The sequence below is a fragment of the Sturnira hondurensis genome, unplaced genomic scaffold (assembly GCF_014824575.4).
Source record: "Sturnira hondurensis isolate 20B ecotype Veracruz unplaced genomic scaffold, ASM1482457v3 Scaffold0014432, whole genome shotgun sequence".
Classification (NCBI taxonomy): domain Eukaryota; kingdom Metazoa; phylum Chordata; class Mammalia; order Chiroptera; family Phyllostomidae; genus Sturnira; species Sturnira hondurensis.
The window spans coordinates 2,314,218-2,334,313 of NW_028087063.1; positions in this window are offsets into that span (position 1 = coordinate 2,314,218).

The window sequence follows — 20,096 nt, forward strand, 5'->3', positions numbered from 1 at the left end:
TTCACACCGTCCCCAAGTGGAAAAACCTTGAATTGAACCATTGTCAATCAGAGACTGTCTGTATCGGTCTCTGACCCCAGGGCCTGGAGCAGAGCTCCCAAAAACCTTGTGACTTCCTAAGTGATAAGAGAGCACTAGAAGCATCTTTTGTTTTTTGACCTTGCTTTTTGACACAAGGCTCCTGCAAACCTTGGAATTTCCTGGGTGATAGAAGCATCTTTTGTTCTAATGAGGAGACTCTGGCTCAAGCCATGACTAGAAGCTTGAAATTTTCAGCCCCACCCCTCATTCTCTAGTAAGAGACAGGGGCTGGGATGCAGTTAATAACTGTTCTTCTCTGTGTGAGAAAGTCTCCTTAATAGCCCTGGAACTATGAGGTTTGAAGCACTTGCAGGCCAGTGAACACATCCACGTGCTGAGAGGGTGACGCGGGCCAATACCCAGGGAACAGAAGTGCCTTGCACCAGGTATCTCTTCATATCCTTTCATTAGGTGGTAAATGTAAGTAACTGGTCTCCTAAGTTCTGTGAGCAGCTCTAGCAAATGATTCAAACCCCAAAAGGAGGTCATAGAAACCTCTGATTTATAGATTATGGGTGTGAAGCACAGGGACAACCTAGACTTGCAATTGGCATCTGAAATGGGGTGGGAACTGAGCCCTTAATCTGTGGGATTGGACGCTATCTCCAGTGATGGTGACAGAATTGAGTTAAATTGCAGGACACTCAGCTGCTATCCCAAATGGTTACTTGGTGAAGGAAAAACCCACATATTTTGTGATGAGAAATTCCTGAGTGGGATAGTAAAGGAGAAACATAGCAGGTAGACTGAGGATTTTTTTCCTAAGCAATACTCCATTCTACCTATCTTTATCAACTGCACGTTTTGTACGTTATTGAAAAATTCTCAGGTAGATTGTATATTTATTATATAGATCCCTAGTTGCCAGGCTCATGTACCAGATGAAATCCTTAAGAAAATATCCTGTAGTTAATTCTACCTTCTCACCTCACCACCTGGACTGGAAACTTCTGGAGAGCAGAAGTCAACCCCCCTGATTTATAACTAGCACTTCACACACTCAGTGTATCTTGGGGCATAACTGAATGCTGTAAGAAATCCTTTGTGAGAATATTCTTAAGTATTCCAAACATCTCTAAATCTTTTTAAGATAGAAGGAATGGGAGGGTTACAGTCAAATGAGTTTTAAGCATATGATGGAAGATATACTAAAAGAACAAGGAAAATAATCAGTATCTTTGATATAAATAATGGAAGTAAGTTAAATGAGGAAAAAAGTGCTTTGTTTCAAGATGAAAACATTTGGAAATACTATACTAATTTAATCAGCAAAGGATTTATTATACTTGCTGAATAGAACATTAATATAGATGCCCCGGGTTTTTCTAACACTGTACAACTGATATTTGTCTCTGGCCTACCATGAGCTAAACACTGTTCTAGAGGCGCACGAGATGAATAGACGCAGGGGTGTACAAAACAGAGCATCTCTCTTCAAAGAGCAAAAACTGTAGCAGGACCAGATTAAAGTCAAATACGATAATCCCTTTCTTTGAGGGATATACAGACACATTTCAGCCTGGAGGAAAAAAATGGATTGGAATAAGATTTTAGAAGAAGTCAATTTAAGCAGACTCTTCGAGAACAAAGCAGGGAGACAAAAGGGAAAGAGCTATTCTGAGCTACAGTGATAAGCCATCCCTATTTGCTTGAGAATGAGGTGTGCCCTGAAATGGGGGAGACTTGCAGAGCTTAAACCAAGTCAGTTCTGGGAACACATTAGATATCCTAGTCTAAGCAGAAGGAATAACCTATTTGAAAGGTGGAAGAAAATATGTATGTTGTGGGACCTAAAGAATTCCAGAGTCCTGGAGTGTACATAAAGGACATGAACAAAAAAGTTAAAAGGTAGGGAGCTAATCATTCTAAGTAGCATTATATACCATACAAAAGAGTTTGGAGTAAAGTTTTAAATCAGTGGAGAATCACTGGTAAGTTTTGCTCAAAGGAGTGAAATGTTAAGATTTGTCTTTGGAAAGATCATTCTGGCTACCCTGTGGAAGACAAATGAGAAAGTTAAGAAAAGAGAAAAGCAAAGTGGTTAGGGAGCTGCTATACTAATTCATCTTTTAAAAAAAGACAAAGAGAAATATGGTAGCTTTAACAAGAATATACAGTAGAAGATAAATTCAAGAGATATTAGGAGTTCAAAATAATAAAATTTAAATACATTCAAGATGGGACAAAAACAAGTTTATAGTTGTGAGAACACAAAACAGAGTTTATTCTTACATTATTATTTATTAAAAATTGTATTATTTTCTGACTCCGGCTCGTGTAGATCAGGGGATTGAGCATGGGCCTGTGAAGCAAAAGGTCACCAGTTCAAGGGCACATGCCTGGGTCATAGGCCAGGTCCCCAGTAGGGGACACATGAGAGGCAACCACACATTGATATTTCTCTCCTACTCTTTCTCCTTCCCTTCCCCTCTTTCTAAAAATAAATAAGTAAACTATTTTAAAATAATAATTGTATTATTTTCCATATGAACGACTGTAAACCTACTTTTGCCCCAACCTGTATGAAAGATCAGTAATGGCCACCATGTTTATGGTTTAGTAGCTGAACAGATGGCAGTTTCACTCATCAAGAATGGAAATAGTAAAGACAGAATAGGCTTTGAGGTGGTGATACCTGGGTGAGGGGACATCATGAATTCTGTCTGATTTGCTGAGTGTGGGACCCCCACAGATGATGCTAATCAAAGCAACAGGTGAATATTTTCAATACAGTTCTTGTGCCCATGACTGAGCTTTAAGATAGAGACAAATGGAACCTCTAGAGTGGTGTCGAGGAACAGAAGCAGAGAAGAATGTCAGGAAGGAAGTGACTGTCAAGAAGGAAGGAAGTTTTGAAAGCTGCAGAGACATAAAAAAAAATAAGCCTAAAGTGTGTCCAAAGATCTTGGTTATTTTAGAGTAGAGACCTTTTCCACAGCAGGCGTGGTGTGGAGGTGATGACTAAAGCTTTACGATGGTGAGTAAAAATGTCAGAAAGCAGAGAAAGAAATTAGGAGCTTAAACAATACATTGGGCTCCAGGGTCAAGAAAGTGACATTCTGCTGAAAATTAAGAGTCACCTAGATTCTGCCCATAAGCATCACTTTTTAGGCCCATGCCCATCAGCCCTCGCTATAATACCTTTGGCTGCACAACTCTGCAACCAGTAGAATGTGTTTAATGAGAGGACCCTCCCCTCAAAGAGCGACCCATTTTTGATTGTATAGATAAGTCAAGGTTGCGGTTAGGTGAGTGTTCAACTTTGCTAAGAAAAGGCTACCATTGCTTATTTGTATCCAAGGCAGTGAGAACTGTTTTCTACTATTGAAAATAGTCCATGAACAGCGTGAGAGGCAAAAATGAATTTCCCAAGTGATTATTAATCTTAAGTTTATCCAAATTTCGCAGTGCAACAAACTCTTTGAGTTCTAGCTAAAAAACAAACTGTAGTCTACACAAATGGAAGCCACTGCACTTCATTTCTAGAGACGGCAGCTCCATGTATCGAATGGGATTTGTTTTCTCCAACCTAAATCACCAAAATTGTACTTTCGTAAACTGTCTCCAAGTCTGTCCTTGTCATTAGAATGTAGATGACTGAATAGCCTAGGGTATGCCGCAATAACAAACTACCCCGATTTTTCAATGACTGAACCAGGAAAGATTCATTTCTTACTCATGTTATATGTCTATAATAGGTCAACAGGGGGTTCTGCTCATTTAGTCGCTCAGAAACCCAAACTCAGAACACCCATTTCAAAGATCACAAAGCAACAGGGGGATCTAGTGAGCCTTGCACTCAGCCACAGTAGAAAATGTCACCTTTGATCATATTTAGCTAGACCTAGTCCCATGGTCCAAATCCAGACATAAAAGGACAATGGGATTATAGAATTCAATCCTATCTTGAGCCCAAAAGGTGAATAGACAGATATGTTGGAAGAATTTTATTAATGATTACCACACAAATCATACTGATTAGACATGCATCTTTCCACACGGTGTATGTGTGTGTGTGAGTGTGTGTGCGCATATATATATGGCAATGAGAATTGTATGATACATTTTCAAGTTTTATAAGACTACTGGGTATGGAGCACCTTTGAATAATTGTTTCCATTTCACCACGTTAACATCCTACTTTATTTATCTACTTAGATACCCTAATCAAACCAGAAACCCTCAAGAAATCCAAGGCAGATTTTTAAATAAATCTTCCTCTAAGTGGGGTTATTTGCACACAACACACACACACACAATCATACCCAAAGAGATAGCATGTCTTTTTAAATTATGTAACAGAAAAATAAAATTACTTTCTGTAAGAGTAATTGGATACTTGATGTTCAGGAGATACAGCTTCCATATTTCACTGGCAAACGAGTACCCCTCTTTGACAAAGGAATAATCAAGGTTGAATTTTCTCATGGGCAGGGAGATAGGAGAAGGGAGTGTCCTCATGGATTGCTACTGCCGCAAACCTTCTCCCTGAACAGTTCCCTCCGGCTGTATTTTTAATTGATTGGCTCCTTGCCAGGCATCTCCGATTATTGAGTGAAGCAGTGAAAGAAATGCAATGTTTTCACCTTGACCTTATAGTAAGAATTCCTTTACATTTTCCTTTTCCTCCACCTGTTTTTTTTCCCCCAAAGCCAGGCAAGCTTTCTTTTGCTGCAGATATTTCTTCAATAAATTCAGAATCCTTGGCTGTCTACAAACTACTTGCAACGTGAAATTATTAATGACACATTTGGAAATTTTATTCATATTCTCAGACCAACATTTTTTGTATATAACAGTTTTTCTTTTAACTCCTTCCAGTCTCTCTTGTTCACACATATTTACTCTTTCATCCCATTCACATTTTTCAAACCACTAAGTCCAACGGAGAGTTCCATGAAAACATAGGTTTTCTCTTTACTAATTTATTCAGAGCCAATAAGTAGGAAGCAACCCTTTTCTAGCAAAACCTGCCTTCTAGAACAAAGCTGTCTTTTTGCACTTTTCCCTTCTAAATCAGGACACTGCTCTGAGCATCTCGAGGGAACAGGTTGCTAGAGTCAGTTTTCCCTCTTCTTTTGAACTTGTAAACTGAATCACCTCTCACCTGAGCTGCCTCTCACCTCTCACATTTGGGTCTAAATGTGTTTGGTACTTTGATTCTTGTGAACGCAGGCACAGTCCAAATTTGTAGACATCTCTCAAGCTAACATTAAATAGATGATTTTAATTAACCAGGTAACTCTTCTGAAGGGTGGATGTATTTTCAAATTAAAGGAAAATGGCCGAAGTTAACCCCTGACCCAACGTTAAACGTTCAATGGGTTTGTCCTCTGTGTGCACTCATTAGCAGGGAGATGCTAATGAAGCCCAGCCTTCAGGGCCCTCATGTGCCCCAGGCCCAGAGAAAATCCCCAGCTTTGCGGTACTAACAACATGTGTCCTTTTTCTTAAAGAGGGTCCCAAGGCTGTATAAGCATCAGGGCCCACAAAATCTGGACCTACCCCTTTATGTGCTATTAAAATAGATGCAATTCCCCCTTAGAATGTGGTAACACATATAAAACAATAGTCAGAGAGAGAGAGAGGCCCTTCTGGATTTTAAAAGAATATCATCTAAAATTACCAAAATTATGGATATGCCAATACCCGAAAATAAGATGATTAAATGAACAACCCTAAATGCTGAAAGACTTGAATATTTAAAAAATGAATACAATAATTTAAAGAACCAGGCATGGAAACTGGTACAACAAAAATTATATATACAGATGAACTGAATTTCCTTATATTGCTTTTAATGTGAGTGTGTGTTTTAAGAGGCACATTTCCTCTTCTTTCTTCGCCCCTTTGAAGTTGACTGTAAGGATTGCAAAAGCTTCTGAAACAATCCATTGGACGTCGAGGCCCTGTCAGGACCAGCACCAGCAAAGCAGCAGAAACAGTTCAGTGAAATCACAGACGGAATTTCCACGAGGAACTCAGCATTTGCGCAGGGGAGATCTCTAACACAGTGGCTCCTGATCCTGAAGGGGTCAGAGTTTCTCTCTGAGACTCCTATGCATATTATAAATGTTCCATCCCCCTGGCTGTTGTAGCTTAGTGGATTGAATGCGGGCCTGGGAACCAAACAATCATGGTTCGATTCCCAGTCGGGGCACATGCCTGGGTTGCAGGCCAGCTCCCAGCAGGGAATGCACGAGAGGCAATCATACATTGATATTTCTCTCCTTCTCTCCTTCAAAGATAAATAAATAAAGATAAATAAATAAAATCTTTTAATAAATAAATAAACAAACAAACAAACAAACAAATAAATGTTCCATCCCTTAAAAACGTGTAATCAGATTTTTGCATATGAGTTCAGGGAGTTCTTGGACCTTAGTTCGTGGGAACTTAGCTAACAAACCTTTTATTTATCATCTAGAGATTATATATCATATCATTCCTCGGTTCCAGTGGAAGTGGTATCTAACAGCTATGTCAAAATTTTGGTTATTTATTATATATGAAAGGTATACTTTCCCTCTAAATAACCTCCATATAACTTACTGCAAACAATCTGGCATGTAGCTATGACCCAGACATTCAATTTAATTTATTTGTTTATTTACGTAAGAGCAATAATCTCTTTTATTTTGATTCTAGGAAATTAGTTCTGTAATATAAGTGAGCCTAAGAGAAACAGAAGGGGGCAGGGGAGGCACAGGACATGATAGGATCCACACTGCTCAGAGATGGAAGGCAAGACAAGGGCACCAAGACCAGCCTGCCCTACCAAACCTCTCTGATGCCCGTGTTGGCATCTCTGTGGTGAATGAAACTGTGAAGTTTTCATGAATACTGGAGGTAAGAAAATACAGAATAAAGAGCTCAATTAACTAAACAATTTAATTCTTTGTCAGAACTTGATCTCCCCTCTTGCTGGGCCTTCCATCACCTTCTCAGCTTCATCGGTGAGCACTAAAGACCCACACTCTGGAATCAGTCCACACTGTCGAGAAGCAGCTACAGAGCCTTCTCCCCACAGCCCGCACACCACGTCTACTTCCCAAGGGGTTGCATGGTTTCTGTCCTGATGGAGCCCAAGTGTTCCTGCTGCTGGATATAGGCTGACCTTATTCTCTCACCCTGGCCTCCTGTTCTTATGATTTTTTAAAATTATTTTTTCCTTGACTTTATGGTACAATAATTATGTTCTCTCAGCTCCTGCCAAGTTAGCTGTTCCTTGCTTTGGATTCCAGCTGCATGTTGTTCCCTATTCCCTAAACACCTATGTGCCTGCAGCCCAGCTCCTTGTCTACCTCCCAGTGGTACCGATGCGTGGTCAGACACACTAGGTTCCATTCACACAAACCAGGGGCACACGTTCACTCACCCTCACAACCAGCCACACCCAGGCCCCTGCTTTCACACAATCACGCACATCTAGTCCCGACCATTTGCAATCACTGTCCCCACTCATGTTTGCTCATACCATCATTCATGGTGGTCCCACTCACTCACAGTCCTCCTCTGTCTCACAGAATCCTACTCACACTCCTTCACATTCACAGCTAGTCACCCCAGGGACGTCCATCAAGTTCTGTTCAGTCTCATTCAGCCCCACCCTGCACACCTGCTCATAGTCACAGTCACACACACATTCAGTCCCCCTCTCTCATAAACTCGCCATCCCTCGCACTCAGGCACAGAGCCACATTCACACTCAGTGCCACTCACAGTCTTCCTGTTCACACAGCCAGTCAGTAACCGGCCACACAAAATTCCAGGCTCATTCCTAGTCACACTCAGTCCCATTCACACCTAGTCACACTCGGCCCCACTCACACCTGGTCACACCCTGTCCTACTAACTCTCAGTCACTTGCTGTCACACTCACCCCCCTCACTGACGGAGTCATGCTCCTTTGTATTCGCTCACAGTGGCTCCACCCCAGCACTCACATAGACTCCTCATCTCACATACGAGTGGACTGAGTGTGTCTGCTCCATGAACAAAATACCACAAATAACAAAAACTGACTTCTCACAGCTCTGGAAACTGGAAGTCCAAGATCAAGAGCCCCCTTCCTGATTCATAAAAGGTGTCTTTTGTTGTGTCTTTTGTTGTGTCCTAGCATGGTACAAGGGGCCAGGGAGGTCTCTGGAGCCCTACTAATCCAACTCACAGGGATTAATCACCTGAAAGGTCCGCCTCCTGATACCGTCACACTGGACACTGAAGGTTAAGTTTCAACATATGAATTTCATTTTCTCTGTGATGCAAAAATCTCATATAGAATCTTGGAAAGTGATCACCTGCCCCCTTTATTTATAAAACTCAAAACTCAATGTGTTCTAATCAACAAACTTTAAAAAACACGTTAAGAACCCCCAGTGTGCCACTGTGTACCAGTGTGGAGTGGTGAATGTGAAGTAAAAAGTCCTCTTCTCGTGAAGATTCCATTCTAATAAGGGCAAGAAAAGAGAAAGAAAAAGAAGCAGAGAAAAGAAAGTAATTTCAGGTCATGATAACTGCTCAGAATGGAGGTCGGGAGATGATCTTGGGGACAGTGACATAGAGGATGAAAACTGAGAAGTCGTATGAAATGTCCTGGAAGGCAGATCCAAGGCAAAGGTGGGAGCCCTGAGGAGAGGATGGGGTTGGCATGTCAAAGTGAAGGGGCGCCAGAAAGCCACCAAGCAAGTCTCCACTGGAGTGTTAAAAATAGGGGGTGCACTTTTGATTGCCACGTGATACCTTGGGGTATTGCTACTATTTCATAAATAGAAGCAAGGATGCTAAATACCTAGCACTATTTCAAAGAGTCCTGCTCTGGAAAGAATTTACCTATTCAAAATACCACTAACAGAATAGCAAGTAAAAGGGAAACTGATAAAGAGAAAGTCAGAGAGCTAGACAAGGGGGCACATTAGAGACAGCTTCGGGGCCACAGCTAAGAGTGAAGGAGTGCAACAGACGTCACTAAGTACCCTACAAGCAGGAAACTATTTTCAAAAGTCCTAGAGGTAGAAAGCATAATGCTTCCATACAACATTCTGTCCCACCATAGGGTCCTGATTTAGAGGATCCTGTTTATACTCGACACTAACTCTTCGTGATTGCACTTCAATTCCTACTACCACAAAAGGAAGCCTCCGAAAATGTTCCCTTGGAATCTCCACCTCCCGGTCCCATTATACCACCTTCTGGGGCCACTTCTGTACTCAGAGGGAATTCCACGATTCATAGGTCCACATCACAGGTGAAAATGAAACATGTTTCTCCCATTTTCTTGTTGTTCCCAGTTTATTCTTATTCCTAGTTCTTCTTAGTAACTCGCTGCTGGGACGTCAATCCCCACGTTCTATCCCAGGTGATTACTGCTACCTAGATAGAGAGTCTGCAGTTGACAACCGCCAGGAATGCTCATTCTTCCACGCCTGGACGCTACTTGGGTTTTGCCCATACTTTCAGCACTTGAATCCTGCCCATGAACCCCAGGCTCACAGCAGATGTTCTGTTACTTCCAACCAGACTTTCAAATTGCCCACCATATGGCTACCTGGCTGCATATCCAGGCATGGTCTTGTTACCAGACATGTCTGTGTTCATACTGTGCCCATCTGCTGAGACATTCACAAGGCAAGCAGGCCGCTACAGCAAGAGCAGTTACTTGGGAGTCAAATCACTGCTGGGTATAAATTCTGATGCCATAGTTACACTAACTGTGGAATTCTTTTTAATCTCTTAGAGCCTCAGTTTCCTAAAGCAGTGACGATGGGGATGCTAATAATGGCAATTAATGAGGAGTAAGTATAATAAGTAAATGAACATGACAGTGGCCTTCAAATGCAGCTATTGTTATCATCTTTATTTAGAATCACTGCTAGACTTTCTTAATAAAGACTGAAGTTCACACCTATCACTAGGCACAATGGATCTGCACCCTCGCTGTCCCGTTTCCTCCTTAAACCTCTGCTCCAGGCCCTTGCGTGTGCGGGTTTACAGGCTTCGGTCCCTTGTCATTGAAGAACTGAGCGAGAGGCATGCCCCTGAATCCGTGTAGCTTTCGAGTTAAGTCACAAAAGACTATTGAGCAGGAAGGTGTGGGTGGACACAGGAAGAAGTGCATGCGTGGAGGTATTCTCGGAATGCTAAAAAGGTAGGGCGTCGTTGAGGCTAACGCTAAGGGAGCATTGAGACAGGAGAAAATAGCAGGGAGTGGGAAGGGAGAACAAAGGAACTCTTATCCTCAGTTACCCTGACAGTTCTGGGCTTGGCCCACATTAGCAGGATCTTTGTTTAGAATCTCATTTTGCTCTGGCTGCAGAGGCCTCTTCTGGTGGGACTGTCAGGAATTTAGAGCCCATCATCCCACTCCTCTCCCTCCTGTGGTTTTAACTGATGGGGAGGAAGGGAACTACTCCGTAAAATTAGGCCCTTTGCATACAACACAGCTGCTTTTCTTCATAGAGCTTTCCTTTGACACGGTATACATGTTGCTTTCAATTAGTACTGGCTGTTGTTGGGGAGCGGGGGAGAAAAGAATTGGAGACGAGATTGCTAGGGCTCTAACGCTGTTGATGAAACAGGTGGCCTGAAGAACTGCTGACTTGAAGCTGGGCCACAGCTGCTTTCAGCTGGCTTGTCCGATGCAGCAACCCCACTGAACCCGGACCAGGCAGAACTCAGGTGCAGCAAGTGAACAGCTGTCTCTGTTTTAATTAGGGGAAGGGCGTTTTCACAGATTGGAAAAATAATATTATGAGAACCAGAGTGCGGAGGGATGGTTTGATTCCACTCCATCTCACTATTTACTATAAACAGTTAACAAAAACACACTGAGTGTGTAACCATGATTCTTTAGATTTTTGCCTATGTTGCCAACCAGTGCTTCTGAGATGTTAATATGCACAAAAGTCATGTGGGGACATTATGAAATGTCAGATTCCGACTCGGCAGGCTCAGGGCATGCCTGAGATTCTGCATTTCTAACAAGCTCCAGGTGATGCTGCGTCTGCTGGTCCACAGATGTTGCTCTGAGCAGCAGGACTTGCCCACTACACGGTGCTGCAGAATATAAGATTGGTCAAAACAGGCCATCAAATGTTAGAAACGGTCTCTCGGTAGGAAATGAAGCTAGATGACATACTGATGAAATTTTAAAAGAAATTGAATAACTAAAGAAGTCATTAATATTAATGATTTAAAATTCCTCTTTTGACCTCTTAGACTTTCAGTCCTATACTATGAGCTTAAAAGTATCCATTGCGATTATATCAGAAATGGCTTAGTGTATGGCTATTTCAATTTCTGAGAAATTTACAGCTTTTTATTATTACTCTGACCATACAATCAAGTTACCAAGGGATCCTTAAATTATTGAATTCAGCAATTCAACAATATGCAAAGTTTTAGAAATGCTTTTCCTCCACTTTGGCAAAATGTGCAATTCTGAGGCATTATATGTGAGTAGAAATTGAAGCAAATATCAGTGGGAATGTCTCACATAGAGAAAATGGGGTTCTAAGAAAGAATGCAAAGATGATTCACTGAATGTGCCATAAATGATAGAAAAATATAACTGGAAATATTAAATCAATGTGCTTTTGATCTTCTCCGTCACCCAATAGCAATTGCACCATCATTTCTCCAAGAAAGAGAAGATGAAAGCAGGAAGTTCCCTTGGGTCAGGAGGAGGAGACGGGCAGTGCAGGGAACGACTGTCCAGGGATCTGGGAGAGGAAGAAAGGAACAGAGCAAATGTGTGCCCTGCCCTCCCTTTCAGCCCATGCGGAAGCCACGGTAAAAAGATAGAAGGTGGAGGCAAAAATCAGCATGTTTGGCCCCATTTCCGCCTGAGACAGTGAGGCAATGGTTTAACCAGCCACGCTCAGGTCAGCATGGGGGCGGCCATTCCAGGGGAAGAGGTGGTGCATCATTGTCCGTCACAGATAGAAGGCCTACGCCTATCTGGAGGCTTCCGTGGCTCCTGAGAAGCTGAGGTTTCCCCGTGCACTGTGGAGTGATGCAGATGGGAGCGGACTGTGATGGCTGTTGAGAGATGGACCTGCTGCCGCGGTCGAATGGCCCAGAGGCTGGAAGCAGCGGGAAAAACCAGCGTGGGGAGTCACGTGAGCTGTAAGATTTCATGGAGGCCCATAGAAGCATCAAAGGCAGGGGGATCCTGGATCCTCAGGAACGTAACTGAACCTGATCGAAGAGACCTCAACTTTCTCCAAGTTGACTTTAGTGGCAGGTGAAGAAGACTGCAGGACAGGACCCAGCCATGGCTCCTGGGACCCCACCATTCTTCCTTGACACCATCAGGCCATCTCCAGCTCTATACACCCAACACCATTCTGGAAAGAAACCATGAGGGGGACATGGAAACCTTAAAGACAAAGACTTGCTTTAAAAGACTGTGTTAACTGAAGATCTGGTATAAGTTCCTGGATTAAAATGATTAGATTTAGGTGTTTTATTTCCAACTTCTCACTACCTAGATAGAAGGGAGTTCTTTTAAAAAAAATAAACTATTTATTTATTTTTAGAGAGAGGGAAAGGAAGGGAGACAAACATCAATGTGAGACAGAAACATAAACCAGGGACCAACCTGGAATCCAGGCATGTGCCCTGACCTAGAATCGAACCTGTGACCTTTTGCTTTGCGGGACAACACCCAACCAACTGAGCCACACCAGCTCAGAAGAAAGGTCTTAAAAAAGATCAAATCTACAGAACACAGAGCTATTATTCTTTCGCACAGCTCAGTGAGGTTGAGTTTAACACACAACCCTGCTTCACCCATAATGAGTTACTGAATTCGGTCAGGCTGCTATCTCATTTGGAGGTGGAAACATCAAGTTTTGCGTCTCCATTCTTCTATCGCCCCTCTTCCAGCTCTGCTTATTCGTGGGCCAAGCTCCAACCAAGCCCTCTGATGCTAATTGTTAGGAGCCCTTACTGCCATAGCCTAACCCCTGGGGCTGGGCCCCACAGCCCGTGCCCGTCCCATCTGAGGCCACTCCAGGATCCTGGCTTTGAAAATCCGTGTGACTTAATTTCCTGAGTGTGTTCAGGGAACAGAATCAAAAGAGCAGAGCTTTGGAAAGACCCTGTTGGGTTCTGCTCTGAGCCTTTATCACCCACCTGGCTATGGGCAAGCTACTTTTTTTCCTAAGCCTTCTTCTGTAAAATGGAGTTACTAACACCCACTTTTAGGGCCATCATAAGGATTAACAACAAATCAATACATGGAGGTCAGATTATTCCAGGTCCTTTCACTGTGCCCAGTGCCCTGTAACAGTCTGTGTTCAACTGGGCCATGGAGCTCTATTCCAGGTGGTACCAGCTTCCCACACATTGTCCTTCCTCCAGAATAGCTGGCATGGACGCTCTGCTGTCACCTCAACTCCCTTCAGGACTGAAGAATATTTCTCCCCATGGATGGCAGACACTATCAGCCTTTTATAGGATTTTCCTCTGCTAAAGTCGTGTCCTCTTCCCAGAGGAGCAGCCTCGTATCCAAAGACTGGTGGATGCAGGGAGATAAAGAGCAGCCCACTGGCCCAAGCCAGGGAACCTGAGAAGTCATCCCGGCCTCAGAGCAGGGCTGGCACAGAGGGGCTCTGTGGTCACCGCATCAGAGCCCAACTTGCCCCTCAGCCCAGACCTACTTCCTTACCGTTTCCCTATAAATACCGATCGATCCCAAGAGCCCTCCCTCATAAATATCCTGCACGCCAAACACTGGCTCAGAGTTGGCCTCCTAGGGAATCCATCTGGTGACACTAAGTGACCACATTCCCTGCTCAAAACCATTCACCACTGTTACTGTGGACACTGTTCATTTGTCCTAACACAAAATTTGGTACAATAAACACTCATAACCCTCTTGGCCACTGTTTCTGGACCACTGCTGCATGTCTTGGCCAGCGTAATCAATTGGTCCCAGTCCGTCCTTCCTAAGGGTCTTTCTTTCCCACCAACCAAGCACATCCCATAGAGGTCACTGTGTAGAGGTTTTAACACAGTTGCCACACGAGGATGGTGGCTAACACAGGTGTAGCCTGTAGCCTTCCTTTGATCCTGAATAAAATTTACAAATACTCCAAAGAGGTTTTTACCTCATTGTCTCTATGTGAATGAACAATGTGTAGCTGTAGGAAATTGTCAGTTCCTCCACAGATGAAGCACATGCTCACAGTATTGCCTTGCTGTCTACAAATGGACCATTTTAGGAAATGAATAGAACAAAATGCTCTAGAAACTGCAGCACGAGCAGGGCCCAATTTGCAGATAGGCTGTATTCCCTGAGCTCATTTGAAAATTGGTTACTTGAAAGTAAGAATGCATTATCCCAGAAGCAGTGTCGTAAACTATGGCCAGCTTCACAGCTTCACCCATCGACAAAGCCCTAGTAAACAAGCAACATAATTAAAATGACACTGCCCTTAATAATGGATTGTTCTTTATGATGAATATACCTTTTCCAGGGCATAAGAAGGCAACCATGTGGCACCAGGAATGTGTCTCTCTCTCACTCAGTTATATTCCTCTCTGCCTCATATTTGCTGTTATCGCCCATTTTCAAGATGGCAACCAGGTCAGGCAATAAATCGGGTCCTTCACTTCCCTCCCCTCTAGAACTTGAACTTAAATACAATGTCGACTTGATAGTCTCTGGCTTCTAGTGGATTTATAAGCAAAATACAGAGGCTCCGGGAGTGTTTATTGATTCCTGGGCCACAAGGAGAACCTTCTCTGGCACAGCATTATAGATTTGTGGTTTGAGAGTCCCAATATATTGGCAAAAGAACAAATCCCAAAGGAATGTCACTATTTGCTATGAATACGCCTAACAAAAAATGGTTGAGGCCAGGAGGTCTAACCTCTGGTTTTCATTTATCTCCCAACAGTTTTACTTTGTTACATAGATGAAAAAAATCCTTCTAAAACAATATTTTTACTAGACTCCCTGAAGAAAAATAAGTACATCTGTAGCTTAATGCATATTTTTTCAAAAGTTAATCCTTTGAACAATAGCATCCACATCACATGCAAACTTCTTAGACATGCTGATTTTGGACGCCACCTCAGGCCTATTAATGAAAAACTCTGAGACAGGGGCAAGCCCTCCAGGTTATTCTATGTACACCAAATTTTGAGAACAACTTGACCTAATGATTTTGAAAAAAAAAACTAATGCAAGAAAACCAAGATTAATTTTTTAAATGAAATGATTAGAAATACAGGCAAAGTAATTATTCTACATACAATGTTATTTATGAGATGCCCAACAATTCAACCCCCCCAAAAACGTTTAGTCTCTGTCTCAAGTGTGCAGGCTATCCTGTCTGCTAAGAGTAAAATGTAAGTGGGCTCAACAGTGAGTGAAGCACAAATCACAAAATTTACAACCTTATGAGGTTGAAGGGAGAAAAGTAATAAGGATTAGCTAATACCAGAGAGGTTATTTGTAAATTTATAGAAAATGTATAAACAAAATGCTATCGAGGAACAAAGAAAATAATTTTAGGGGAAGAAATCAGAAAACGTTAGCTCTGATGAGGCAACATCAGAGTTAGGTCTTAAAAAACAGGTCTAAACGTTTTTAAAGGAAATAATGTTGTGGGAGGGAAAGGTGGGTGCCAAGGAATAGGTGGGGGGCGGGGCAAAGTTTCCCAGGAAAGGAAACAACATGAGCAAAAGCCAAAGTACACAAACGCATTGTGCAAAGCTTCCTCCAAGTTTTGCCATAAATAGGGTATAGCTGTGATCATACAAATTCTCCTCAGCTCTCAGGGCAGCTGGGTGAAGACTGGAGCAGCCAGAGGCCCCAGGCTGATGCCCGCTGCCATAAGTAGCTGTGTGACTTGCTCATGCATTCATTTGTGTACCAAGATACCACAGAGTTTGTCAAGCAATCAGGATGAGTGCACAGAGTTTAGGGCAGGCACTGTGTGGATGAGGGGAAAAGACAGAGGGCTTTGGGTGCCATACTCAGTGGACTAGGTCTTGCTCAGAACACAATATAGTGGTTCGGGGAGAAAAAAGATAGCATTTGCCTTGGGTTGTAAAATTACTGTCACACAATATATAGATTGGTTTAGATTGAAAACAGATGGAGTCAGGCAAATAGGTTAGGATGTTAACAAATTAGAACAGACAGAAAGTATTAAGAACCCAAACTAGGAAACAGTATAAAGAGCTCAAAGCATTAAGAGCCCAAACAGTATAATCAACTCAATTCACTAATATCTGATTGTCTGCGATATACAAGATACATATTGACACTTTAGAGAAAAGAAAAAATGAGGATTCCTCTTTAAAATCTATTATGCAGAGCAATAAATAAATTATAAGTGATAAAATAATTAATTAAGGAGCAACAGCCCGGGCTGGTGTGGCTCAGTGGATTGAGTGCCAGCCTGTGAATCAAAGTGTTGTCAGTTCAATTCCCACTCAAAGCTCATGCCTGGGTTGTGGGCCAGGTCCCCGGTCGGGGGCGTGCAAGAGGCAACCACATATTGATGTTCTCTCTTTCTTTTTCTCCCTCCCTTCCCCTCTCTCTAAAAGTAAATAAATAAAATATGTTTTAAAAAAATAAGAAGAAGCATAAAGTGTTATGGATAGTTCAGTGATTGCAAGTTAACTTTTATATGGAAAAATCAGGAGTTACTTCATGAGAAAAGCACTGGCGTAGCCTTCTATGATGAAGTGTTGGCAAAGAGGTTTAGATAAGAGCATTCTAGGCGGAGGAAACAAAATGGGTTAAGAAATAAGCTTCTACACAGTTAATAATGCAATATATTTGAAAAGGGAAGAAAATGAGCTTATAGTCATTACATAGATGCAAATCAAAACCACAACGAACTACTACTTCACTCATAAAGATGGCTATGGTTTTTTTTTTAATTACAAGTTTGGCAAGAATGTAGAAAAATGTCAGAATCCTTATGCACTGCCAGCAGTGAAAAGAGTGCAGCCTCTTTAGAAAACAGTTTGACAATTCCTCAGAAAGTTCAACACAGAGCTCCCATACGACCCAGCAGTTCTCCCAGGTACGTGACTGAGAGGTTTAAAGCATGTTCACACAAAAACCTGTACAATGTTCAGAGCAGCAAAAAGCCGAAAAGTAGAAACCACCCAAATATCCACAAACTGATAAATAACTAAGTAAAGTGCAGAATACCCATTCCATTGAATGGAATAGTATAAAGCTACAAAAAGGAATGAAGTATGATGCATGTTATATACTATATGTTATATATAACAGGGATGAACCTTGAAAACATTATGCTAAATGAAATAAGTCAGATACAAAAGGCCATATATTTTGTGAAATGTCCAGAATAGGCAAGTCCACAGAAACAGGAAGTAGATTAGTGGCTGCTGGGGCTGATGGGAGGGGGAACAGAGAGTCAATGCTAATGGGTGCAGGATTTATTCCTGAGCTAATAAAAATGTTCTAGAATTTGATAATGGTTATGGTTGCAGAGCCCTGTGAATATACAAAAAATCATTAACTGTACACTTCAAAAGGGTGAATTTTAAGGTATGTGAATTACATATCAATTTTAAAAAATAAGGAAGAAGGAGAGGGAGAAATATAGGGAGGGAGAGAAAACACCCCCGGATGATCCCTATGGTGTGGGACCCAGGTCAGATAAAACTCAACTACAATCAGATCAGTTTTAACTGTTGCCAATCTAAAAAATAAACCATCATTTTTCCAATGCATTCTGAAGGACCATAATGAACTTGCACAAGGTCGCAAAGCTAAGCTATGTAGTTGTGAAGTTAGGATGCATTCTAATTACAATGCTGGTTATTAGACAAGATAGTTATTGTCCACATAAATGGAAGGAGATACAGAAGAATACTAAAAATAGTGAAAGTATGCTTGTTCATATGGAAAATAAGGATGAGAAATACCCATGAGCTATAAGGTATATCTAAAAATAAGAGTGATCAAGAAAATAAGTTTTATCTAAGGTAATCATAGGTAATGAATACCTCTTTTTTGACCATGTATTCCTAAAAGTGAATAGGTAAGAAAATATTGAGTATAGTACTCAGAAACTGAAATAATGCTCTATACATGGAAAAAGGGGCAGGGAAGGGAGACCTCCTAACCGTACGGTACGGCCCACCCAGGTGAAAGCATTCTGCATACTATGATTCAGTAGCTAGCTATCTCAGTCCAGACATGGCTTCGAGGCTGTCTGGGTTCAAATCTCACAGGACTAGTAGTCCAATTCTAATTTTACCCCTACACCTGACAGCTGCATTAAAAACACATTCTTGATTACAAAGGAATAAAAGGACAAAGTCATACAAGTAAATAAAAACAAAATTCATCAACACACACAGAGCTATCCAAAGGGACTCCATTGTGACGGGAAAATCAATCATTATCATCATTATAGATGATGGAAAACACATAATACAAAGATAATCTATATGCAATAGTGTTACTTTGATATTTGAAAAAAACAACTGTCTTTCTTAAATAAAGGTAATAGTCAATTTTTCTATTTAGGAGAACTAGCAAGACTTGTGTGACCCAGCAAGAAAAAAAAAACTTTGAAGTAAAAATGATAGAGAACATAATAAAGAACAAAACTTATATTCAGAGTGAATGAAAGTATAAAGATGAATAGACCCATTTTTGGAGAAAATGGTACAATGTTAACAAATCACAAAGACCTATTCAACTCCTATTTTTCTTCCATTTTCACCGATGAAATGAATGATACTACTGAAACCTCTGTAAAATACTATCAAAAGAAAGAATAGTCTGGGATTGTTAAATAAAAATGGATATGTACATAATGAAATAAGGGCACATCTGAATGATACAAGTCCCAAGGTTAACATTATATGTCAAAGCATAGATACAGAATTCATAAAGTTTTTTTCTGATTCTTTTTTCACCAAGATTAGTTCTGCCTACAATAGAACTTCATATAAATGGAACATACAGTATGTCTTCTTTATGTAAGGCTTTCCTTCAGCTTAACATTTTTGACATTCAGCCATTTTTTTTCTATCTGTAGTTCACTGTTCTATGTTGCAGAGGCCTTTGGCATCATATCAATATATCACCCATCGATGAACCAACCCCTGAACTACTTAAAAATTTGGGCTGTCATATAGTTTTTAAATATCGCAAATGATGGAATATAAGCAAATTTCTTAAATGGATATAATGGTTCCAGAAACTATGAGGTTTGACTTTAACTTGGAAAAACCCTCAAAAATGACTCAGACTATTGAGGTAAACAAGAAAAACAAAGACAATCAATAGAAACAACACAAAATACAGTCTTCCTAAAATAAATGTATGATGTTAAGTTTTACTGGACTACAAGTCAATATAATAATAATATCTTCCTTTAGAATTTACAAAACATTTTGACGGCCATAACACCAATTAGGGAGGGATAACATCTAATATGGCAGGCAGCAGCAAGAAGACAATTATTCATATATGTTAGGGTAATTCTCAGAACTGACATAGAGAGTGCGTACTAGACAAGAGGGCATAGACTCATTTCTTTTTATTTGTGCCCTCTAAGAACAAACATATATCCTATACATAAGAAAGAGGCCTCCCATGAAAAATATGAACAGTGAAAGGACAGCAAACTCACAGCTATTAACAACCACACCTAAAACAAAAGCAAACCAAGAGGACAGCTAGATCAGGAGTGGAACCATAGAAATGAAGAACACATGGAGGGTTAGCAACAGGGGAGTGGGAGGAGGAGAAGGGGGGAGAAGGTACAGAAAATAGCATAGACAGTAGGTAGAAAATAGATAGGGGGGAGGGCAAGAATAGTAGGGGAAATATAGAATCTAAAGAACTTGAGACATGTGGTCATAAACTAAAGGGGGGAATGGTGGGGGAGGGGGTATGCAGGGTGGAAGGGAATGAAGGGGGGGAATAGAACAACTGTAATGGTATAATCAATAAAGTACATTAAAAACAAAAATAAAAAATAAAGAGGCAACAAAAATAA